This window comes from Nanorana parkeri, unplaced genomic scaffold, assembly GCF_000935625.1.
Source record: "Nanorana parkeri isolate BGI_ZX_2015 unplaced genomic scaffold, ASM93562v1 scaffold509, whole genome shotgun sequence".
NCBI lineage: Eukaryota > Metazoa > Chordata > Amphibia > Anura > Dicroglossidae > Nanorana > Nanorana parkeri.
In genome coordinates, this window is record NW_017306777.1 from 91,581 (window position 1) to 98,733 (window position 7,153).

At 44.8% G+C, this 7,153-nt stretch overlaps 1 protein-coding gene across 1 annotated transcript in view; it reads right to left on the reverse strand.

Moving 5' to 3' along the window:
• MTMR4 (myotubularin related protein 4) overlaps positions 1-1,181 on the reverse strand; it is a 74,053-nt gene extending 72,872 nt beyond the window's left edge. The window contains exon 1 of the mRNA XM_018561245.1: positions 1,073-1,181. The gene's annotated coding sequence lies outside the window, so the exon portion shown is untranslated. The remainder of the gene's footprint in view (positions 1-1,072) is intronic.
• Positions 1,182-7,153: the final 5,972 nt, after the last annotated feature.

The following is a 7,153-nucleotide window of genomic DNA, read 5'->3' on the forward strand; positions in this document are numbered from 1 at the left end:
GTGCTTTCCACTCACCTCATAGTTCTAGCCGACTTGTGACAATGAGACTGTCACAGGTCGTCTCAGTAGATCGGGAGGTGAGCGAACACATACCGGGTTCGCTCACCTCTCGATCCTGTCACGGCTCTCTGCCGTGACAGGGGAGGGGCTGGATTCCGGTACAGCTGGCTCTGCCTCTAAATAGGCAGAGCCAGCTGTCACTCACGCAGCTGGGCGGATCCAGACATAATTGTCGGGATCCGCTTCAGCTGCGGCATCTTAGTATACCGCGAGCAGTAGCTCACGGTATACTGAGCTGAGGGTGACGCTAGTTTGTGTCCTCCCATTACCCTAAGGAGAACAATGCAGAAAAGCCTTAACCCCATCGTTCTCCTTTAAGGGCTTGTTCACACCAATCCAGACAAGATCTGCATGAGTTTCTGCATATGCAGTGCAGTGTTTTGCCGCATTTGACGTGTGCCGGGCCATTATAAAAAAATAAAAAATGTCACCTAAAATGGGTCAGTGCGTTCCAGGGCATTTGCATGCATTTTGTTGCATTCTAGAGCAGAATAAAATAGGGCATGCTGCAGTTTTTCCACATGCTCTGGAACTGAACGCTGCGGTGTGAACTAGAGCTCAAAATACAATTGGAAACCAATTCTTTGAGCAGCTCATCTGGAACGAGATAGCTGCCAGATGTCAAAGTCAGATTAGGTCTCTGCATATATTGTTCTAGGCTGGTGAAAGCAGTGAAGCCATTAGAGCAATGACAGCCAGGGAACTGGCATTTTCAGAAGGCCAGGAATGGCAGCCTGTATATTTGTCTCAGTACCGATTTCTTTCATCCAAGCTCCACATCAGCGTGTTAGCTGGGGTAAATCTCCACAAATGGGGAGAACAGGGCCATCTGGCCACTGCACAGCATCCAGTAAGTCATAGCGGAAAGCAGCCCTGGACTGCACACGCTGGAATTACTGCAGCTGCATTGCTTTGCCGGGGGATCAGCCAGGAACATTTTCCCTCCATCAGATCTAATGACAGGAGCCATTACAATGCACACAGGGTGCTCCCGCACACGCACAGCTCCTACCTTATCCCCAGCTCGCAGTATGAGGAACGGACCTGCAGTGTTTCGGCGATTGTCACTGTGATGGTCCTCAGCATACTTCTCACTTCTCTTCCTGATGGAGTCGCCCTGCAATGACGTCATGTTTGTCACTAGGACCCAGCCCCATGCCCTCTTCATGGAACCCTGCACGTACTACATGCGCCTCCCATATATGGAAGCGTTCTGCCATATATGGAAGCCTCCCATATTTGCACCGCCCAGCCTTGTCACTTACGCGGCTTCTTCGCTGACTGGCAGCCAACTGACTACCATTCCCATAGGCGCAAAGCGATTGCAAAAACCGGGCTGAGGCTGCTGATGCATTGTGGGTAATGTAGTTCGCTAACAGGGAAGGCTTGTACAATAAGGACAGGGGCCGTAAACTGACGCCCGAGGAGCTGTCAACAGCTCTGCTTTGTGTCTCTGCCTTAAATGCCAAGCAACTCGAAATAGAACGTAAATAAAATAAAGGTCAACAAAATGTTAAAGTGGAACTCCAAGGGAATCCTGCTTGGCCCAGCACTGGCGGGGCACACATTACTCCAGAAGTGAGTGGTGGCCTGGGGATGGGCTTTCTTCTAGAACTGATAATGGTGCCATTAAAGTGGACCTATACCCCCTTTAACTAAAAACCACACCAGCACACAGCTCTGCATGCTGGTATGAAATCATCTTACATTCATTAGCTAGACAAACATTTTTATTTTACTTACAATTTCTTTTTTTCCACTTCCTGGTCTAAGGGCTTTTTCACACGATGTCTGGATTCTGTCCGGACCAGAACCATGCGCTCCTGCACCCTAAATGCATCACAATGTCTCCCTATGTGTTTTATGGGCTACTGTTCTCACCAGCGCAGTCCGTTCCGGTCCGGACTGAAAAAATACTGCATGTCACATTTTCTCCGGTCCGGAAACGCACAAACGCATCAAAAATGCGCCGGAAACGCACTGCAGCTAACATATTGACATCCCCACTCTTTTTTTAACCTGAAACGCGTCAAAAACGCACTGCATGCATAGCACCGCGTCTGCAGATGTGCTCCAGATCTGGACCAGAAAATGGTGTGAACAAGCCCTAAGGCTTCGTTAACACCATAGGGCAGTGCGTTCCGGTCAGAATCGGACCAGAGCGCACTGCCCGCATTGCGGCCGGCTCACTTTTTTGCCAGGCTGGGGGGTGTGGTGAAAATAGTGCTTGCAGCATTTGGATCGCTCCGCACCAGAACGCACTGAAAGCACAATGTGCCTTGCGATCCCGTGCAAGCCCCACTAAAAAGTGGCCAGAATTGGGCCGGAACGCTCTGCAACTGGCGTGAACGGGCCCTTAATTGTTGTAATAGTCAATGTCATCAGAAAGGAAAGTGAGGGTAAATCCAATATTTTTACTATTGCCACCAGAACAGGAATGGAGAGGAAATATTCCAATGGGGACACTTGTTGCTGTGACAACTGTCTAAGAGGGGATTTTCCTCTAATTGGAAAGATTTTTTTTCACTGCCTGTTGAATCTACATAAGAGGAAGTAAAGGGAGAACAGTGCAGACAGTATGCAGACAGTAAAAAAAACTGACAGCAGTTTTAACCCTTCCCTTACCTATCCAAACTGAAACTAAATAAACAAGTTTTGACTTCAGATATACTTTAAATTGCAAGAAACGTGTGACATTGAGAATAGTAGAATGATCTGTTCAGATAGTTACTAAAGAAATCAAGACTAGGAGATGCTATCAGACAAGGTGGTTTTATAGCACTTAGCACTTTTTATAGCACTCACTTCGTCCCTGTTCACACCTGGGCGTTTTGACGCTGAAAGCTTAAGCGTCAAAACACACAACACAAAAATTCCTATTCATTCCTATGGCCCCTGTTCACAGCTGAGAGTTTAGCAGCAAGCTGGAAAAACGCTGAACGCTGGAAAAGGTGCATGAGCTTCTTCCAGGCAGATTCTGCGCATTTGTGCTCCATAGATTTCAATGGAAAACGCGCGTGTGGGGGTTTTTGCGCATTTGTCACGTGCTTTGTGCAAAAAGAACGTGTGTTTTTAAGGCGCATATACAGGTGAAACTCGAATAATTAGAATATCGTGCAAAAGTAATTGCAGTAAGTGCTGCAAAAGGGGCCCAAACCAAGTACTGAGTACATATGCATGCTTGTACTGGATGATTCATGTCTGCAAAATGTTGACTCTGAGGCATTTATAAGTCTAATACAGGCACAACCATGCCTGTATGACCTGCGCAACCCCCTTTATAAAAATAGAGGGAGAAGGAGGCGGGGCTTGGATGCAAATTGCTTGCCAGATTTGGCCAGAATGGGAATCTTTCCCTCCATCCCTGAAGGACAGCAAAGGTAAAACATGTGCATGTGACGTGTGGCGCATCTAAAGTTTGTTGTGATACTGTTGTAGCTTATGTTTTAGCTTGCTTGTGTGGCTATTGTAGGTCTCCATGTGTTGTGGAACTACAAATCCCAGTATGCAGCTACCTCTGGGTGTCATGCCTGTTTCTTTTCTGGGTGTACAGACTTTTATATGCATCACGGGACTTGTAATTCCACAGCTGCTGAAAGGCTGATGTTGTTAACCTCTTGATTAAGTGTGTAGGAGTTTATTATGTCATGGGCAGGGCTTCTTTTCATTGGAAAAGCACTCAGTACACCCATATGCAGAAACACGCATCTATTTAGGGGAAACGTGCAGAAACGCGTGAAAAGCACATAAAAACGTGCACGGAAACGCTGACGCCTGGGTGTGAATGGGGACTAGTTTGGTCTGCCCTGAATAGTCTTAAGGCAATCTTTTACCCATTTCTTTCTCAGTATATTTATTCCTCTGCTCTATGCTCACTATCCCTTGCAGGGCAGGGATGCCATTTGTACAGACTCTCCAGGGCTTAGGAGCCCATTTATAGTAGAGGTAAGTTGCATGCGTGCTGGGACCATTCTCACTGTCACATAGACCCGGACATGGCTCACTTCTAACTTTTAATGTATACATAGTGAAAGAGTGTTTATACTTGGCCGGTAGTTAAATGAGGCGATCAAAAATTGGTCTTGCACAGGGGACCCTTGCATGTTTTTGCACTTGAGCATTTTTTCAATTATTTTAAGCCACTGGAAATCTAGTTACTAGGCAAGAAAACGTGGAAACACAATCAAATAGAACATTTTTCAGGCTCTACGGGTGGCAGAATGCTCAGATGTGAACAGGGGCCAAAAAAACATTAGGGTTCCTCCTGTTGAGTGTTGTAATGGTACAAAATCCTCTGGTGTGAACGAACCCTTAGCCTTCCCTTTCCATTGACCCAGATAGTACAGTGGCTCAGTGGTTAGCACGTTCAAAGTCCAAAATGGACCTAGCATGTGTGCATTTAATATTGAGACCTTAGATTTTAAGCTCCTCGAGGACAGGAACTGATATGAATGAACAATTGCTGTATAAATTGATGGTGCTTTATAAATACCTGTCATAGATAAGTAATTACTGTCTGAGATTTCTTTCTTCCTATTTCTCATCAGTCACTTTTCTGTACCCTCTGCTTCTCCAGCCCAAAGTTACATTCATTTGTTACTTCACACTCGCCTTCACCTCTGTCGTTACTTGCACCTCTTGTATGGGACAGGTAATTTCAGTACATGAAGCTGTCACAGGTACACATACATGAGTAAAATGTCTTATGCTACCATGGACTGCTGCACATAAGTGAAATGTTCCTTTGTATTAGACATGTGCGATTTGTTTCGTTCCGAGTCGAAATTCGGACGAAATTTCGGAAATTTGGTGTCATATGAAAAGTATTATGTCACCTCGGCTCACAGACCCCGAATGGCATTCGGAAACTCACGAATAGCATTTAGGAGTTCCCGAATGCTATGTAGTATTTGACAGCTGAGAATGGCAAATGGGCGGAGCGAGCCATGACATCACGGCTCGCTCCGCCCATCCGTTTACTTTCGAGCAGGAATGTCATTTTGAGGCGAGTTTTCGTCGGGTTCAGACGGTCGTCGTGCGGCGGGACTTTTTTTAATTGCGGCGGGTTGGCGGGCATCGTGATTGACGCTGGATTACATCGATGGAGCCATTTTTTTTTGATTAAAGGAATAGTCAAAAATTGTCTTTGTTTTTTTTTTCAATTAAAGGATTTTATCAAAAGTCTGGACTTTTAATAACTATTTGTTTTAACCCTCATTCACAGGGGGGGGGGGCGTCATCTGGGTGCCCGCTTAAAGGGGTACCCCAATGCAAATAAGCCCCCCTGCCCGCAGACCCCCACAACTACCGGGTTAGGGTTGTGGGGAAGAAGCCCATGTCCCCATTGGCCTGGTAAGGTGCAGGGAGGCGGGGGGCGCTCGATCGCCCCCCCCTTTCCTGCTGGGCCAGTGCTCGGATCAAGGGTCTGGTGGGAATGTTAGGGGGGACCCCATGTTTTTCCCCCCATTCTTTGGGTTTCCCCTTAAAACAAGATTTTGGGGGGAACCCCACGCCCTTTTTTTTTTAACTTGGGGGGGGGGTCCCTCCTAACACTTAAAGGGTCTGGTATGAATTGGGGGGAACCTCACGCTTTTTTTTTTTTTCCTCTTCTGCAGACTGTAAAAAAGCTAACAAATTTTTCCGAATTCGAATCCCGAAACAAATTCAATTTCGGACCTAAATCCCGAAAAACTAAATAACGCAAAATCCGAATCAAAACGAAACAAATTTTTGGCCAGTGCACATGTCTACTTGGTATTTCATTTAGATTCTCATTAGTTCTAAGCCTTGCCCTTTATTTTCAATGAAGAGCTCTTGTTCACAGGCGGGAGGACCTACCCCTTTCCTCCTAAGTTTTCTTATTGCCTCTTCAATGTTATAGGCATCCTATTTTACCAATACAGCTTGAGAAGGATTGGACCAAGCATGACTTTTACAGGAAAGGTCAACATTTGCATATACCTTCAGCAGCTTATAGCTTTGGATCTTTAGATTGTTGGCTTTCATTGAAGCTAAACACTACTTATACATGCTTTCATCATGCTCAAATGAAATTGGCAAGGTTAGTGACTGGTTACCTTAAAGTGAATCTCTAGGGAAAATCTTTTTCCCTACAAGAAAAATGCCCCTCATTTTGACAGATTTGTTTTAACTTAATGTTGCATCTCTGGGACAAGAGATGAAGGAAAATGTACCCAATGATACACAGAAACAAAAATATTAACTGGCAGGTGTTTAACCCTTCTTTACTCTATCCACACACAAAAAAATGTTTTGGCTATGCATTAATGTTAAAGAGACCCTGTCACCAGGTATACTTGCCTTCGCAATGCTCCCTTGCCACTACTTCTTCTATTGTTTCCACCACAAAATACTTTGTGCTCTGGGTATAGGGAAGCATGTCACAACAATCAGTAAAGTGAGAGATATAGGCTGCTAAAAGTATATGAAACTGCCGACCTGTCTTGTAAAAGTCACTCTCTTTGGTCCTATCTCAAAAGCAACCCTATTGTTCAGGTAACCTAGCCATACACTGCTCAAAATTTGTTCTGCAGACTTTTGAGCTGTGGGTGGCCCTCAGGGCTGAATGAAAAAAAAAATGCAAGTATAAAGCCACCTTTAGTTACCCAATTACCTACTCACACAATTTGGAATTTTCACCAAGACAAATAGAGTTCTTATTTCCCTTCATTTTTCTTATCACTGATATGGTGGGATTTCTTCATAAATTTGCTTCAACATATTGTGAAGGAGAAATGTGAGAACAATTTAGTCTATAGGAACCATTCTGTTTTTTAACTAGCTTTTCTGACTCGCCTGTAAGTTGTCTTTGCATTAGAAATGCCCCATACCATTGAGGAAAAGTCAATTTTTTTATTTGTATGGTTTGGTGCCAATGTTGATAGTATAGGCAGACATATCATAATGAGAAGCAAATGTTATACAATAGGCATTTACAAAAAATTGAAAATGTAACGTTATATAGTAAGTAACCACTTGACAGAGTGGAGAGGGGGGAAAAGCTGGAATGTGCACAGTGGGCTGTAGTGTATGTACTGCTTTCTCACATTGCGCTACTCAGTGTCCGTGGCCC